The sequence below is a fragment of the Aulonocara sp. 'chitande type north' Nkhata Bay genome, linkage group LG4, assembly GCF_057382095.1.
Source record: "Aulonocara sp. 'chitande type north' Nkhata Bay isolate Kocher_YH1m ecotype deep benthic linkage group LG4, A_spYH_male_GT1.1, whole genome shotgun sequence".
Taxonomy (NCBI): domain Eukaryota; kingdom Metazoa; phylum Chordata; class Actinopteri; order Cichliformes; family Cichlidae; genus Aulonocara; species Aulonocara sp. 'chitande type north' Nkhata Bay.
In genome coordinates, this window is record NC_141347.1 from 28,478,872 (window position 1) to 28,498,692 (window position 19,821).

Here is a 19,821-nt window from a genome sequence, read left to right on the forward strand (position 1 = left end):
ATGAATACAGAGACACGGTGCAATGAAAGCAGCATGGGTCAGTAATGCAAAATGGATTGTGCAAAATTTATTTTAAAATTATGAACTCTTTCTTTAATTTACCAGCCAGCACACCTTATACATATATAGAAAAGTTCTAAATTTACACTTGAAGTAATTCTAAGATCATAACTAAGCTTTTTACAGCAGGATAACAATCCCGATTACACCTTTCATACCTGTGACCTATGACTCTCAAAATAACTTAAATAGGTACCACAAGCATTTTGATTCCTCCGTTTTTATCCCAAACCATAATCAAATAATTCTGCTGCCTAAACCTGAATGAACCACAACTGAACACGATAAGTCATTAACTCTTGTTTTCAGTTCATGCTGCTGTGGTGCCAAGGGTTCATGACTGAGCATCAGTAAAGGATGAGTTGGAATTGCATTACTTAAATAATTTCCCCCACAGTTATAGCAGCTACATAGAATATGTACTTTATCTCTCAAAGTTGTTGTTTGTTTTTTTGGTTAATGTAAATCAATCCAGGGATTGAGGGAACTCTTTTGGAGCTCAAGTTACTTTTAAATGAGCATCCCCCCAAAAATCTGTCTTTTTCTGTTGTCTGTTTTTCTCTCTTTGAAAAGCACATTTGAGCCATCGGTTTTGCTTTGGAAGAACTGGCTTTCTGCCAGTGTAGTAAAATATTAACAATTCTTCTGTTTCACCTTATTCTCCCCCTAACTCCTCCATAGACAAATATTGATGAGACTGTCTCCAATCAGTCATCCTACAAAGTCTACAGCGCTGTGAGAAGTACCTTTAACTGCAAAAACAAGCTTTCCCCAGGGTTTGCTTAGCCTGCACTGGATGAGTCATCATATCAGTCACAAGTTTCCGCAAGAACTCTATTTAATGCACTTCCTGTATTAAGTACTATTCATTTTGTCAGCTTTAAAATGATAGTGGGGGTAAAGAGCACCTTCTACACAAAGAGGAGGTTTAAATCTAGCAGCCCTTCTGCACTACCACAGTTGGCATTTTTTAAAGTTCACCAGAGCTCCAGTGGCTGCAGGGTTAGTGTGATGCAGATGCAGCCAAGCAGAACTCCACTTGGCACAACATCAGTTCATTCTTAACACTACCTGAGGCACTGCTTTGACAGATTATCTGGGATGATTTTACTCTTTTATTTAGTATTAAAACAATTAACCCTTGACTGCTGTGATTAAAATGGAATTAGCCTTTTAATTTCTGTTAACTTTAATGATGGCTGTTGTTGGCCAAGTCTGAGAGTCTTTTTGCACGTTGTTTTATGTTATACATTGTTGTATTATATAGCAAGCAGGTCTGGCCTGGATCTGGTATCAAGCCGGCACTGCTGGCTGACTTCTGACATGATAAGACGTATGTCATCCAGATATAGGCCAGGCCTGGCGTAGATGGCACTGTTTATGCGATGGCATGCCATATCTGGCCCGATTATGGTTTGGTTTATGTGGCCCAGGCCCATAGAAAACAGGTCTTCCCTGGATCCGGCATCAAGCTGGCACTTCTGACTGACCGGTAGAGTGTATGCCATGTGTCATGGCAGAGTGTATGTCAACCAGATGTGGGCCAGGTCTGGCGATGATGGCACTATTTATGTTCCCAACATTTCAAATGCAGGTTTGAAAGGTTTGTGAGTGTACACTTTATCCAAAACCTCGTGAGCGTTTACTCATATTTACTACTGAGTGGCTGTAGCTCAGGAGGTAGAGCAGGTCACCTACTGATTGGAAGGTTAGTGGTTCGGTCCCTGGTTCCTCCAGTCTGCATGCCAAGAGTGTGACTGTGTATGAATGTAGTTAGGAAGTGCTCAGTTTAGAGAAAGTGGGTAAATGTGGCATGTTACACTTTCAGTAATCTGGGATAGTGAAAAGTGTTATATAAGATCAGTCCATTCACTGTCTGAACAGAGTTTTGTCATGTTACTTTTCCACTATTATGCACATGTTGTTATTACATGGCCTGATTAAGGTACACATTAGGCTGACATCTAGGGCCAGAGCTGAAACTGTTCTGGGCCAGCACAGGGCCACCAGTGTGTTTGCAACTGGCCTTGTACTGGCCCATGTGTGGGCCATCTCTGGCAAACCAGTTCTGGGCCACCAAAGGGCCGTCAGTCTTTGTGGCATGTGGGCCATGTGTAAGCACATTGTGTCAGCCAGATCCGATCCATACCAATTTTGCTATGTGGGTATGGTTTAGTGTTGTGCAAAAACTGCACAAGGCCTCAGCAACCTTTATGTTTCTGCACTTGTGCTGCCGATTTAATAAATGCACACATTCTAGTTCATTCACTTTCTAACCAAGAATTTGATAAGAAAGTTGATTCTGCAGAGTAAATGTGAGTTTTGTGAGTTTGTCCAAAGGTAACAAAATTTGCTCACTATTACTACATCTGTTATCAAAGCTTGCTTATTTAATACTTACAACACTGAAAAGTATAAATGATAAATTGATGGTTACGGAACATTTTGTTAGTATTAGTCTTTTTTTTTCTTCACTGTGAGATTGTGCAGCAATCAGCTGAGACTCCAGGAAGTTACTGTTCTCAGCCAAGAAATCTTTCAGCAAATAACCCACTACCACTTTAGACAGAGCCAAACTATCCATTTTCCCATTTCAGTTTTTCTGCTAAGCTGCTAGAACTGCTAGTTGCAACTTCACATTGAACTGAGAAATACTAAAGGGATAGTTGTTGTTCCCAAAATATCAATCTACTTATTGACATTGGTTGCACTTCTATGGTAAAGACACTTTCCCCGAACAAATACGCCTATACAATGAGGTTTATGGAGTAGTGTAAAAAAAAGAAAGCAATAAACTTGCAGTATATTTAGTACTAGGTGTATATATATATTTTAAGCCAGAAGCAACCTTTTTCACTTCGCTGTAAGGGGTGTTGTTAGTGTTTCCCCCAAGACAGGGCTTTCTTACAATCTGCAATTTTCTTGTCAGTTGTCTTGTTGCCTTTTTCTGCAACTGTCGGAACTCCAAAATTCTGCCATAGCGCAGATTTAAGGTTTGACAGCAGCTCAAGTTCAGTTTAACCTCAGTCTCCTGCAGGTTTGTCTGCTCTATAATGAGTTCAGCCAGGCTCACTGCGAGACTGGTGACCCATGTTAGGACTTAGCTAGCAAACTAACAGATCTTTGCTCAAGCATCAAACGGAGTTAAGCAGTTAGATCATTCAGACATTAAAATTGGGAGAAAACACTAACAATATCCATAACATACACCTACCTAGTGGTCTGTGCGATTCACTGAGCGTTGTTTAAAAAGGCAGAGTGTATGTATTGCTCAGCATGTTACCTGATTATAAACAGAGCAGTATTCTTTTTATCTGAATGGGATGTACAAAACTTTATGTTTTATGTCTCTATGGAGGAGAAACGCAGGCAGGAGGCCTGACTCTGGGTCCCCTTGAATGAGCTAATATCAGAAAAGGAGAGATAATGAAGCTGTTTTGTATATTAAATGAATAAGAGAGCATCACTTGGGTGCTCAGATGTTTTTCACTGAGTGATATCAACAGAGGTCATTTTGTGAATCCAAAGACATTCGGAGCAGAACTGTACAATGCATCATTATGAGTGGATAACATGGTGGCAGACATCTCAGTATCTCTACAAATGTGAAATTAATTTTAAAAGGAACACCATCTGCTCTTGGCAGCTTATTTAGTCCATGTGATTCTCACCTCCTGGACAAGTGTGTAATGGTTTCCTGTTGGAGGAAACAATGACCTATCCATTAAAAGGCTCTTGGTACTTCTGTGAGAAGAATACTCCTATCATACTCACTGATAATGTTTTCCTCCAACCCCTAGATCCACTGTAAAGATGTACGAACAACAACAAAGGCTGTGTGTGCTCTCTGCTGTTGAATTTGACATGCGCCACTGTTTCAGTTAAGAGGGTCATGATAATTACTCCAACCCGGTTCCACATGTAACTGATGCTATCATGTGATCTTGTGATCCGTTACTAATCTTTAAATTCAGGCGCAAACAAAAATCAAGAGGTTTTGTGCCATGAACTCCAGCCAACATTGGAAGTGTTGTTATTTATAATATAAAGTCTACATCTTGTGTTCAAATTCAGTCTCCATGCTGGTAATATCAGATATCAGAAACATAGCTGAAATGGTGGCAACAATTTGGAGATTGTCTGTGGTTTTGTAATCTTTCATGCGAATGCGTAGTCAGAATGAATGGTGACAGGGTGCATAAGCAAAGGATAAAGAAAATGGAAAGATCTGCCAATTTCCCACATGGGAAAAGCAGTGCTCATTTTCCTGGCTCCTACCTGCTTGCACAAATGTAGGTGGTGTAGTGCTTTCTCTAGTGTGTGCTTAAGCAGAACATGAGGTACAATGCATTTCTTTGGCATGAATGAAACATGCATTTGCAAGAAAATGTCTGTGAGCAAGTAGGGGTCTGTCATACAGTTTGTCCAAACCAAATCTTGTGCTTTCAAATAAGGCACTGCCTTGGGCAGCAATTGATGACAGCTCAAAGTGATGTCTTAAAAAGGTGATTTAAGCCCAGTGTAGGTATCCGTGGTATTACTCTTACATTAAATCTCAGCCATTGGGACAGATGGCTTCTTATAAAGAAACATCAAGTGTATCCCAAATGTTCTGGTCACACATTTTTGTAATTAAAGGTACTGCTCTACAATCTGTCCAGAGGACCAAATATACAGTATATAATGACTCACAACCTCTGTTGTATAACAATCTTTTTGTTTATCTTCAGCTCTCCCACTTACGATTGGTGTGATACTGAAGGCCAACAAAGAACAACTATCCTTGGTGTTTGAGGCAGGCAGAGCTGAACTGGAAACCATGGCAACACAGTGCTTGCCTCTCTAATCCCTTGGTCCTGCCAGAGAGTAGACAAATACCTGCGCATGCCCCGGTCTATTCAACACCTGCATAAAAGAAAACCTTCCCATTCTGCACGATATGAAAAAAACACAAGGGAGAATGGTTTTGATGGACTGTATCTCTATATCACACACACATGTTTTTTTATCTGCTGTCTTTGGTGTTTTTCATAAAGCACTGACAGTCTGGATACACATTTTCCCCCTAATCACATGTAACAAAATAGCATTTACCTAAGCATCTCCAGATGATTTTTATTAATAATAATAATAATAATAATAATGTATACTTTATTGATCCCCTTTGGGAAATCCTTCTCTCGTGGGGCCACCACTCTACCTACTGAGATAGGTAGTAAAAGTGGATAATTCCTGAATATTAAGAATCTCCTTTGCAATCGTGCCCTATAGGCTTAGATAGGTAGCTTTAATGTACATGTGAAGTAGTCTGGCTCAAGTGTCAGTAAAGGTGGTCGGCAAGCAGCCTCAGCAGATATTTCGGGTTCCCAGAGATGAGCAATTTATTTACACTAAACTCAATTATACATGAAACTCCCCCAAATTAACTCATAACAGAAAACGAAAAACACATGGCCTAGATAACCCAACTCGCCTCTCCTACCTCATTGCAATCAAACTGAGACTTACTATATATAGGGCTGTCAATTTACCTTCAGTTAGTCTAGCCAGTACCACCAACTTGGTTAAGAAATCTAAAATTCAATACAAATAGCTCAGAATCACATAAAGCTCACTGTTCTCCTGATTAAGTCATTTACACAGCTAACTGGCTTGATATAAGAAAAAAAAAATACACTTCATAATACTGAAAACAAAGAAAAGGAAACATTCCTACTGAAAAAACACCCCTCCTTTTGGTTTAGCCTTTATTCAGACATGACATCACTTCTGTAACTTTACATGGTCTGCCACTTTGTCACCATACTGCTGTGGTTCTTAAATGCTTCTACTTTGTAACAATCTACTTGCAACTGATAGCTGAATATCAACAAGAGAAGAAATTTCACAAAGTGACTTGTTGCAAGGATGGCATCTTATTACATGCTACATGTGAAAACAGTGAGCTTTTTAGAACAACCTATTCTTTCACAAATGTTTGGAAAGGAAGACTGCAAGGCCGCGATGCTTGATGTTCTACACCTGTGACAATGGGACTGAAATCTGGATTCAGATATTAAGAAGTGTGTCGCAATACTATAGTATAGCATGTTTTTTTAATGGTAAACTGATAAAAGCACAGAGAAAAATGCCAGCACCACAAAGAAGGGTCCTGTTAACCACTGTAGACCAGGCTTACGGAAAAAACAAAAGGGGAAAAAAGATTTGTGTGGTATATGGATGCTTCTTTTCAGGGTTGTTTTTACATTTTAGCTCTTTACATTTTGTATAGAATGTACATGCTATAAAAAGCTGCTATAGTTTAATGAAACTGTGAGCTATTGCTATAAATAGTCGATGAAAATCATCATAAAAATATGTTGCTGGTGGAGATCAATTTACAACGTTGATGAAAAAGTTTATTTTAAACCTGCATCATATCTAGGGCTGAACGATATATCGCATTTGCGATAATATCGCGACATGATCAAGTGCAATTTTCTAACCGCAAAGGCTGCGATTATACTGCGATTATAAGGCTGTCCAAATTACTACCATATCCCAGAATTCATAGCGCGGCCCAGCCAAACTCCAGTTTCCAGCAATGGCGGCCGCTACTAAGTTTTAAAATTACTCATACTAATCTTTCTGGGTCACAAAATAAACTTTTAACATATTTTCAGGCGAGAAAGTAGTTGTGTAAACATCAAATATCTGCTCGGTTTATCAAGATATCCCATATTTGCAAAAGTGCTTCGACGTTTTCAGAGGCGTCTGCTACCCACCAGCTCGACAGCTAGCCGGGAGCTCGAGGATTACTGATGCGGCCGAGAACGGCACAACTCCCGGCACATCATTTTCAGATCACCGCGGAGTTTCGCTGCTCGGGTTAAACGTAATATATAAGTCACTTAGACAACCTAAAAATGTTATTGTTGGGCTTTTTTCAGTGTTTTGTTTGTTCGTGAGTAAATCGGTTTGGCTGAGATTAAAGTTATTAGATTAGATAAAAGAAAACTTTATTAATCCCCCGGGTGGGTTCCTCCTTGGTTTTCACACAGCTGACTAAACGTCAAACAGAAAACTTATTAAACAGAAGTATGAGACAGTCGAGAATTTACACCAGTGTCTGGTTATATTTTAGATAGCAAGAAGCAGACGGCCGAGTTTATTAAACTCCACCGAGACAGCGGTGACGCTAGGCTAGACCGTCCAATTTCACGCCTTTAAACTTTAAAGGCGTGTTTGTGTGTGTGTTTATACAATTGCTATTATGTTTGCACTTTATGTGTAATGTTACTGACTGCAGAGATCAGTAAGATGTGTGTATTTTTTATTTATTAGTTTTATTTATTTAATATTATTTTTTAATTGAATGACTGTCTAGTAGTTCACAGATGTCGAAAAACTGAGTGTGGTAAAGCCACTGATTTTTTTTATGTATATTTCTGCAATCTGCACATTGTACTGACTTTCATTTTAATGTTTACACCAGGGTTCCTTGTCAGCACTTTATGCTCAGATGTTTGTAAGCTAAAAATAAACTATTGTGTATGTTCAAATATACTGTTGTGATTGAAGAAGTTAAATAAAAATGTCAGTCATCAATTCATGCATCACCTCATGTCATCATAACAGAGGTCTGTCTTCCAGGAAAGAACAGTTTAAAATTAATGTAATATAGTATTGGCCATACTATATGATGTATTGCTTGTCTTTGTTTAATAATACAGAAGACAAAGACCTTAAAAAATAATCGCATATCGCATCGCAATCGCAATATTGGGGCAAAAAATCGCAATTAGATTATTTTCCATAATCGTTCAGCCCTAATCATATCCACATTAATTAAGAACTATACTCTAACTTATCTGCAGTATCTCACACACACGTGCACACCTTCACACACCAAGCTAACTTTTGCACATTACTCATAGTTTCGCACAATACTCAGTATTTTGCACATTTCCACTTGTTTCTATTGTCTGCCTTGTGTCTGTATCATTCTGTTCTGTCTACTGTTGCACGGTCTTGTCTTGGTTTTTTTGCAATTTTTCACATTGCACTTTATGTAGTCCTGTGTCCATCTGTTATATGCCATATGCAGCACCAGGGTCTCAGAGAAACGTTGTCTCGTTTCACTCTGTACTGTACCACTGTACATGGCTGAAATGACAATAAAAGCCACTTGAGTTGATTTGACTTGAAAAGTTACACCCTATCTGACATATATAAGTTGATGTACTGTTTTTAAAGGATAACTAAAAGTTATGCTTTCACCCAACCCAAAAGTGTAGCCATTGGATGTGTTTCGAAAACATTGGGGCTCTATGCCATATGGGAATAACCTTAATCAGTTGTTGCTACTTATTAGTAGCATAAAAGGAAAAAATAAATTAAAAAAACACCACAATTTTTCCTCTAATAAGACAGGGAGAAGTAATGTGTTTTAGCCGGTCACATTTATCTTTCATATTGTCTTGTGATAAGTGAACCAGAAACTCATTTTAATATCAAAGAAATGATTTTTTTAAAAATAGACGGTTCCTTGATTTGTGTCTTGAGTTGATGTCCTTGAACCTTTTTTTCCCTCTCTTTTTCTGTCCATTATTCAAGATGGATAGTGGATAATGTGATGGACTGTGTAATTGCATCTGTGATAAATAATTAGTGCAAAATGGCGCTGTTAGCAAATTCTAATTAAAATTCAAATGGTGAAAAAAAACGATGGGATTGACTTACATGACTTTACAGTGTCAACATGACCCTCTGTGTGGAAACGCCATCCAGGCATGGAAGATGAGTGTCGCAACAAGAGGACCAAACAGTTTTGAGCACCATTTGAAATTTAAAGTAGCTATAAAAAACTTTTTTTTTTCCCCCTGTGTTCCTTTTCTTTGTGTCTCTCCCATTCTCTAACAAACATTCACATCAATTCTCTGACAGAGTTCAATGTTTTCACTGTTTCTAAACACACAAACCAACAAAGAAAGTTTCTTCACAATAGGTAAATCAGCCCACCTTTACCCTTATAATCAAAATGATAAAGGAGGCACAGACAGTCAACTATTTCATCAACTCCAAATAAAACAAGAAAACAAAAAAAAACAATCTAAAAGCATTTCAGATTTTGCATACAAGGCTATCTTGAGTACAGCAGATAATTGTAGTTCAGTCATGCTGTAATTAGCAGTTTGCAAATGTTTCAATCAGTTTTGTCACTCATTTCGCTGATTCTTCCTTGTGCCAAGATTGTATTAGGCTCATGTCATGGAAAATATTAATTCTCTGTAAAAAACATAATTCATAACTCTATCATATGCAATACAGAAGAGTGTTTAGATGTGGATAAACCTCAAGCAACAAAGAGGAGTAAAAAAAATTTCAAATAAAAAATAAGACACTGTCCTCGAGCTTTAGTTGTTTCAGCGATTACACATTATGACACAGATGTGTTTACATTAAAGTGACACAGCCCTCTAGCAGCGTGCGGAGTTATAACTTTTTCTCAGAGCAAAGACAGAAATGGTGAGATGGTGCTTGCAATAACTTGTTGCAAGCACAATCAAGTGCTGTTTGTTCTTACCATGATGTTTAAGGGATGAAAATTTTAAATTCAGTAATTTTAAAAAAGGTGTTTTGTTTGGGTTTTTTTTTACACAAATTGTGAGCTTACATAAAACTATGACACTATTACACTGGTAACTGTAAAATATTAGTTATTACATCATTACAAAATGTTAAAACAGGGACATAAATAAAACATGTCAATTAATACATAGATGTAAAATGAAAAGACAAATAAAATGGCAAATTGGAGTGCTGAAAGAGAGAAATAAGCATGCATGTTTTAACACTCAGCCCCGACTTGGCAACTGAGAAAAATGTGCATTCTCTAACCAGTTGCCAAGTGGTTGCTGAAATTACTCTGTGAAATCATCTGAAAAGAGGGTGCTGCATTAAAAAAGACAGCAACAAGTCATGGATTGCTTTAGTCGTGGATGCATGTGGACGATTGGAAGATATCAGCTTCTCTAACACTCCCAAAATTGATGGTAGCCAAACTTGAAAAAGTGTGACCCAAACCAGAGAGAGAGACTTTTCACTATCAAAATAAAAGTTGTCTAACCAATAATCCAAAACACCCAGCTTTTACTTAAAGGTCTTAAAACAGTCTTGGTTTCTGGTTTTAGTTGCACACGTTACAATTTCACAACCACTTATAGCACTTTTCCACTAGTACCTATTTACTTCAACTCGACATCGTTTAACTTTGTTTCAATTGAGTACCAGCTATTGCGCGTGGTGTTGTTATAGCAACACAGCTGAAATTCCATTTGTCATTTGGGTGTTGAGGAAATGGCTTCGTGCTGCTGCTGTGTATCACTTTTTGTCAAACTCAGAGATCACAATGTTGTTTTCTTGTGTAGTAATTTCCCTTGTTGTCAAGTTTCAAAAATGGTAGTTTTGATTTTCATGAATGAGTTGCTCTTATGACTCATCAAGTGACACCACTGAAAATTGGTGGCATGCAGTCTGTTGACATCACATTTTGTGCCTCAGCTTGCTTGAAACCCTGACTGAGTAGGTAATAAAAAAGCACCTGGTACCAGGTATGATCACCTAATGGAAAGCCCTAAAAGCTAAGTCGAGCAGAGCCAAATAGGTACTAGTGGAAAAGGGTTATTATGGAGTAGTTTGGCAGCAAGCAACTTCCAGCAATGACTCAACCACTGGTTGATATCCTTTTTCTAGTGACTGGGGCCTAGCAACTGATTTCACAGCAACTTCCAGCATCTTCCAAAAACCACTTGCAACTATCTTCATTTTTTTCCTAGCAATAGGTCACCAACCATGCAACACAGAGCACCTGTATAAAAAAGCCCAAAGCCGACTGTACTTCCTCAGGAGGCTGAGGTCTTTTAACATCTGCAGGAAGCTCCTGAGGATGTTTTACCAGTCAGTGGTTGCTGGAGTACTTTTCTATGCTGTGGTGTGCTGGGGGAGCAGCACAGCAAAGAAGGACTCATCCAGGCTGGAGAAACTGATCAGGAGGGCTAGCTCTGTGGTCGGCATGAAGCTGGACACTCTGGTGACAGTGGCAGAGAAAAGGACATTAAAGAAACTGATGGACATTATGGACAATGCCAGACATCCTCTGCACACGGCCATTAACAACCAGAAGAGTCTGTTCAGTGACAGGTTGCTTCTCCCAAAGACAAGAACTAACAGACTTAAAAACTCCTTTGTCCCACACGCCATCAAACTGTTTAACTCCTCTCTGGAGGGGAGAGGGAGGGGAAACAGGAGGACAAAGGAGGGGGGAACAACTAAGCTGTAGTGCCTCTTCACCTCACTGTGCAATACCTTTTGTGCAATACTTTTGTAAATAGTCAACGGTGCAATAGACTCAATACTTGAAATGTGCAATTCACTTGTATTTTTATTTTTATTCCTATTTATTCTATTTATCCCCTTCGTATATTTTATTTATATTGTCTCTGTATTTATATATATATATGTGTGTGTGTGTGTGTGTGTGTGTGTGTGTGTATTATATATATATATATATATATATAATATTCTGTAACTCTGTAACTTCTGTCGGTGCTGTGCTTTTTTGGAAATCGAATTTCCCAGAGGAACCCACCCGAGGGATTAATAAAGTTCTATCTAATCTAATCTAATCAACCAGTCTCTAAGCCTGTCTCACTGATGACCAGTGTGATTGGACTGGGTATTAGTTAGTTGAGTGAGCTACAAACAAAGTAATCAGGTAACTAGGGAGTTTCTCGTTGTTTTCTTACAGATGGGCACAACCTCATAGCCTGTCTGACAAACGTGCTGCTGAGTAACAGAAATTCTGTAACATTACTTTATAATTTTGCTACTACATAATAAAACAGTATAATGTTTGGGAGATTCTTTATTGAGTTGATAAGCTGATATTCTGGGAGTATTATTTAAGTGGCTAATAATGGAAGGTCAAAGAAGATAGGGGGGCAGGCCATCCTGCCTGTGTCAAAAAGCAAGACAACTTATTACTTGTGAGTTCTGTGATTATAATTTACTAAATGTTATTTCTGTATGCATAACAAAGTTCAACTCACTACCGCTTGAGTGCTCTGGTTGATATAAACAAAGTAGTGTAGCAAATCACCACCCACATGTCTCTTGCAATCATGATAGCAAGGGCCCTCACTCCTGTAATCCTGGCACAGCCACAGCGGTGTATACCATCTGCTACCAGACTTGGCATGTCACCTGTAACATCTGCTGCTTGACCTCTTTATAGGTGACTCTCAGTTAAAGAGTGTGTCCTCTCTGCTGGTAATGTTCCCTCGCTGTGCTGTCCTGATCATATAGTAACAGATTACACAGCAGCCGATTCACCTCAGACTGTTTTAGGATTAGGCCTCATCTCAGTCTGCCCGACCCTGCCACTCAGCGACACTGTCATGACTTTAATTTCACTTTTGCTTCTTTCATCAAAAGACACAAATCTAAATCGAGTAGATTTCTTGACGCACGAGGGAGAAAACAAGACACAACATGTGCACAGCCTCACGTTTCCACTATAACACTCCACCCGCTGTGTGTTCAGCACATTGATCAGTTACAGTGTTTTTCACTCCGACGTTAGCGCCTGCAAGGTCGGAAAAGTGTGACAACATTAGAGGGACACACAGGGAGCATATATTGTCCACGGACATCACATGCCAAGGAGATGAAACTTAAATGAATGGAACAGCTGCAATTTGCAGAAGTGAGGCTCAGTGTGATTTTGTCTTGATCTCTGCAGCAGAGCTGACAGGCAGAGGCACAACAGCTTTTTGTTTGCCAGGTCACAAGATGGTTTACAAGGGAAGCACATCCACCACTAATGGAATGAATAAAATGATTTATTTAGTATGTGCTTCCAGGGTATTTGATATGCTTGGCTACGTTTAGCCCATAGCCTCATCATAATGAAACAGCAAGCAGTCAGAGTTGCAGAAAAGGCATCTTACTGGAAGAGAAGAGAAAACTCCGCCTGAGGCTCTGTTAAATGATGCTCCTAGTCCACAGTCACACACTCATTTCTTTTCTTGTCAATACAATGCTCAGTGGCAGAAAAGGGGAAACACATCACTGTATCTGATTGCAAATTAAAGATTTGCTTAAAACAAGTATCATCCTTATTGCACACTCGCATCCATTCTTATTAAAGTGCTATCAAAATGTTCAAATAACCAATTAAAGTGAAATAATTTGAGATTTTAAAAATGCACCAAACAATATTTTGATAAGTGTAATAAATAAAGCATGAAATGCCCTTACTTTTAGTCTTAGTCATAGCCACACATCTATGGGACTATATGTCAACTTTATTTATGACATAAAACAAACTAAACAGAAACTAAAAGTATCACCAAAACAAATAAAAATAAACCGAAACTAAAAATGTTTAAACAATCAAACCTAAATGGAAACGTGCAAACTCATTTTGGAAACTAACTGACACCAAACTGAATTTAAATAAATGAATACAAAAATAATCAAACATTACTCTGGCAACAGTCATGTTGAGAACTTGGTTGCTGTCAATACTGCAGTTATTTGCTTTTAAAGAGAGGAGAAAAAAGACCAGAATTTTCCACCATGGTTTTTCAATGTGGTTTCTGGTTACAGTTTTGTTAGCAGAATTGTGTCCAGCAAATTCTGGACATTCATTTTTATGAGTCTTTTCCCCCTTGACTCCTCTCAGTTGTAGCTTCTATGGGTAATAGTATTTTTTTACATGGCCTACAGAAAAACAGAAAAGGCTGTAGAGGAACTGCTTCTGCTTTCATCATTTTCCTTTTCTCTCAGTCCAGACTGTTCAGGGTCCTTACTGGCTCAAATTAGCTAACAGTGTGCCTCAGGGGTCCGTTTTTGGAACAGTTGTTTTATCTTTATATGTAGCTCTAATTGGCCAAATAGTTCCTAAACACACATCAGTGTCTTGGTGTAAAATCTAGTAAACTTTCAGACTGTACATCTTTAAAGACAGTGAAAGTAAGCTGGAGACTATGGCCTTTAACCAGGCACAGTCAGAGAATGTGTTACTGTATTTTTTTATGTGTTGTATGGGTTATGATTAAGCCATAACGGAGAAATATACTGACCAGTAACCTTTTAGCTACACCTTCCTTACTAGATTACTAAATTGGACTCCATTTTGCTTTTAGGGCCACCTTAAACCTTTGTGGAATAGATTCAACAAGGTGCTGGAAACATTCCTGAGAGATTTTTGCTCCATACTGGCATGAGAGCTTCACATTTGTGAAGTAAATCTCCCATTATACCACATCGAAAGGTTGGATGGAGATCTAGTGACTGCGGAGGCCATTCGAGTATAGTGAACTCACTAAGAAATCAGTTTGAGATGATTTGTGACATGGCGCGTTATCCTGCTGGAGGCAGTCATCTGAAGATGGTGACACTGTGGTCATTAAAGGAATGGGTATGGTCAGGCTGTGGCATTTAAATTATGCTTATTTGGTACTAAGGGCCAAAACGTGCCAAGAAAATATCCACCACATCATTAAACCACCAGCAGCAGCCCGAATGGCTGATACAACACAGCATGAATTCATGCTTTCATGTCATTTATACCAAATTCTGACCCTGCCATCGGAATATCACAGCAGAAATCAAGACTCATCAGAGCATGAAGTATTTCTGCAATCGTCTGCTTTCCAATTTTGGTGAGCTTTTGAGAACCGTAGCCTCAGTTTCCTGTTCTTAGCTGACAGAAGTGGCACTTTATGCTGCTGTAACCCATTTGCCTCAAGATTTGACATTTTCTGCACATTTTGGTTGTAAAAAGTGGTTGTTTGAGTTTCTTCCGCAGGTTGTATTGATGATGTCTACATACCAAAATATACTTAAACGTACGTTTGTGTGCTTATCGAGGTCCCTGAAATCCCTGAAAAAACAATTCCCAAAAGAAGGTTTTTTTGTTAATACAGAATCAACATTAACAGCACCTGACCAGCACTGGAGTCAGAATGCAGCCTCAAGGTTTATGGCAAACAAAATTTTAGAAAATCTCTTTCTTATGTGACCTCTCAGTCCCCCTTCGGTTTAGTACTAGCCAACATCATTGACCTTGTGTTGACATCAGAACCACAGGGAAAGTGCTCGTCTGGTCCGAGGTCAGAACAGAGCACCACTGATGGCCTTTGCCATCATGGCGCGCAGGGTTTCATATTATCTGCTTGGCAAGCTCGGGCTGTCGCAGCTTTTTTGTTTTCTCGTTTGGTTGCAAGTCTTTCTCTCCATTTAGTGAGTTCTTTTGCACATGTCTTAAACATATATCCCTGTATATTATAAATGCACTTCATCTTCTTCAGGCAGACTAGAAATATCATATTCATGTATGCGATCAGTGTAAGCTTCATTACTGGACCTTTTACACCATGTTGACATTTTTAAATCAGTATTGTACAGAAATGAACTCTTCTTGCTTCAAAAAGCTTAATTGTGGTCTATTAGTGATATTGTAGTGTTATGTTTGCCCCATTTGGTAGCTTCCTTTATTGAATATTAAACATAGTACAGTACTAATATTTCAGATTGAACTTGATCTAAAACAAATAATTTGATACAATCTTATGAAAATTGATACTGTTAATCCTGGAAGTTAACAATAATTACTAATTTAGCTAGTTTTTTAATTGAGCAGTTTTTTCTTATTTATAGCTTTTGCATGATCTTCTGGGAACTATTTTTTGGGAGTTACATCACATGAGAAAGGCTTTGCTTGGAATCAAAATAAATAGAAACACGTTTTCTCTTCATTTTATACATTTAGCACAGAGCTATTTATTGATGATTATTTGTTTTATCTTAACATCCAGGGATTCATGCACATTTTAATGTCCTGTTGTCAAAAAAGGAAAGGAGTTTCCCACATTCACAGCACAGTCCAATCCAGTTCACAAAGAATACAGAAGTGCCATAGCTCTTGTGTTTTGGGTAGCTCCATGGCTTCCTGTTATTAAATATTGAGCAGCAGAACCCTAATTCCTGCTTGGAAAGCTGTTCATGAGCAGAATAGTTCCTGTTAAATCTATCTGTAACACCAGGTCGGTTTCGCAAGGTGCACAGTTTCACCTCTGTCAAACTGATCAATTCATGTGTTGTGCTGTTTTATTATTCATTATATGTACTCTTCCAGTTATCATTATATTGTTATTTAAAAGTAACCCTGTCTGACATTTTTAATTTTCCATTATCGTCTTTTTTTTTTATGTATTCACTAATCATAAAACTATGGCTTCCTTCTGGTGGCAGTAACAAGCTGTAATTTTTTTTCTAACTGTTTGCATACTGCCTTCCCCTTCTAACACTGAGCAGAACTCTATCTGTCTGTCCACAGGGATCCTCCTGGCACTGCCCCATCAATAACTTGGCTTACTGACAGCGTCTGCTCGCTGACTACAAAACACAACAGCAACAAATTAAATTCTTAATGAGTGCAACCTATCACTAATGATGGTGGAAACTCAATGCAGTGCTCCGTATCATTTGTCAGCAAATTTAACTAAATGTACTACAATATATGGCAATTAAAATTTAAAAATAAGTGGTAAATTATTCATTAACATGGGAATACTACTGTTGCTTCATTCGAGTGATAGCAAAGGCATGCTAAATGCTCCGCTGGTTGTATTGTGCTTACTAATATAGCTATTTTCTAGTTTCTAGAATTAGTAACACTTAAGTGAAGTATCTTGAGGAGCAAACAGACAAAAAGAAAATCTTTTCTAAGATTGTAAACAGTGTTTTCCAGTATGTTTTGCAGAAATATTTACTTTCTATGGTGGGACTATAAGTGACTTGACTTAAGACAATTAACCAGTCAAAATAAAAGTTAGTGAATCCTGTCACCCTGAGGTATTCACTCTGGTAAATAGTCGTCAGGTTTATTGTAAGTATGATGCAGAGGACATGGATCCATTCATCAATAGTTCAGAGTATGAACAACAGTTATAATAGCAAATATGGCCATAACACGTGGTCAAACCTGTTAACCTTTAAATGCAGATGTTTGGGGGTTTTTTAATTCAAAGAATTTGTGAAAGACTGAGTAGTTGAAAACTTGAGTGTGGTTCTATAACAGGACAGAAACAGTACAGAGTGGGGTCACCAAGTGTTGAGGATCATAGCATGTACATCACTAACATTTTTCTGACTCAGTAACTACAGAGTTACACACTTTTTCTGCATTAACATCAGCAAAAAAAACTGTGTGTGCTGGGAGCTTCATGGCATGAGTTTCTATGGCTGACCAGCTCCTGTAGGTATAATAAATTGGTGGCCCAGTACTTTTGTGCATACAGGTTGAATATCAGTTCTGATTAACAAGGAATTAACAAGAAAAGGAAATTTGTATGAGGGTTCACAGTTCTGTAGACACAGTACATTACACAGTAAACACAGCATTCAGAACAGGATATGCCACTACCAAAGAAATCCCAGCCACTGCCTTTCTACTATAGGGTAGATCATCAGGTATTACAGGTCTTTCAAAATAGTCATATAACCCCGACCAGGAAACCACAATCCGATTTTTTTCTTTGCTATAGTCTAAAATGTGTTTAACTTTAGTTATTATATCTTTTTTTTACCACTTTAATTCTGATGGTGGATTCAGATTGAGTAACAAAACATAAGGTTTCACAGGAATAATACATACGTGTATATACTCAGGTGGATTTTTATCTTGAGAACATCAGGCTTGCTGTTTCTTTACTAAGACGCTGCTGCTGATTTAACAAAAACGTATTAAAAAAGAACAAGCCCTTTGGTGTGAGGCAACCAAAAAGGCCACAATTACCGGTCGAAAACACATTTACAATAGGATGCAGAATTTTTATTTCTGTCATCAGTGAATTGTTTTAAATTATTCAGAGGAGTAAATGAAGAAGAAGCAGCCGCAGTGGGCTGTCAGAGGAATAGCTGCAGGCGACAGGATGCACACTTCCAAACCATGAGCAAGGAAACACACTTAACTGTTCCCTACTGTCGTGTTGAAAACTGCTTACTTTGTGTGTAGCATGAAATCAGAACACATTTGCAATCATTTCCAGCTGGATTCTTTATTAGAAAAAAAGGGAAAACTAAACTAAAAACATGAGTTTGTTTGTTGTTTCGCTTTAAGCAGATACACTAGTTGCTCTGTTTTATTCCAACAGCTGCTCGGTGAGCATTTATTGTTGTATTAAATTGCACATTCAGTCTCAGAGGTTACAACTTTAAGACAAAAAGTATAGCCATTGCTTAGGATAAAATTCACACTTGATCACAAATGTGGAGTTTCTGATGGATTTTTTTTTTTTTTTTTTTTTTACAGATGTCCCTCACACACATAATATTTTCCTTTGCAGCTTTGCAACAAATCAAGGATGTCTCCCCTGTGTGACGGCACACAGGCTTCTGGAAAATAACATGAACTCTAAAGAAATGGTGCCAGCTTTGAGATGAGGCATAATCACAGTTGTTGATGCAAGAGCAGAGCTTGCAATTCCTCTGTTCATTAGAATAAAAAAAACAGAATATACATCAACTTGACACAAACAGAAGTCTTACAGTCTGGCATAATTAATCACTCCCTGGCACAATCTAGATCTAATGGGCTATCCACATTGTAAACAGTTTATCATAAGATGCTTTGGAGATGTAAAACTCTGCACAAGCATAGCACATGTGAAATGTCTTTGTTATTGCGTCAAAGACCGAAGAAGTAGGAGGGAAGCTTTCCACCGACAATGTCGTAAATAAATCAAGTGGGGGGAAAAAAAGAACGCCACAGAATTAGCATGATGTTAAAAACATGTTTTCAAGCTTCCACTCTGGTGACTGTATGATTATCTTTCTGCAAGCAACATGAATACAGTGTGGAAGAGAATCATAAGTGATGTATCCAGCATTACATGTAGCACGGGTGAACCCATAGACTGCACAGTAAGTGCTAGTGCATGATTTCTATGACAACCTTGAACTGAGAAGTGTTCCTAAAACAAAACAAAGATACATTATCTTAAAAATAAACTGAAAAGTACATGAGACATTTAAAGTACCCACACTGCTGGAAAACATTAATGGTGATGTGACGTGTTTTGAAGACGTATGTGCTTAACAGTTGCTGTTAATAGTCGCTGGACTGATGAGAGGGTGCGATAGATGTTGCGTGTTGGGGACACAAATCAAGCTTCCATTGTAAGCTCGTCAGTCATTGCTGTGTTTTGGCAAAGTGCTCCGCTCACACAGTTGGATGCTGGCAATACACTTCCGCTGTGTCAAAATAATGATAGGACACTGCAACATTTTAGCCTCATTATGAATGTTCTTTTTTTGTCTTCGGTTGCCCTTCAGCAATCCAATGCACAGACACGGAAGCCAGAAATGCATTTCATAACCAGAGATTAAATTATAATTTTAAATGTCTAATTTAACATGTTTGCATCATATGTATATTGTTTTTGTGATAGGAAAACTTATACGCTCATACATTAAAGCATGGTGAAATTACATGAAAATATCAGAGTGCTAGAATTAAAATCTTCTCCAAATGTCAGGGTTTTAATTGACTCTAAAACATGTTTGAGGTCACACATTCATTTTATATTCTTATTCCTGTGATTCAAAACAAAATGTATCAGCTTGAGTGATGAAAGAAATTAAGTGACCCAAACGTTGCATGTAACTATCTTTGGTTATTAAATCAACTGAGAGATATTTAATATGTTCAAG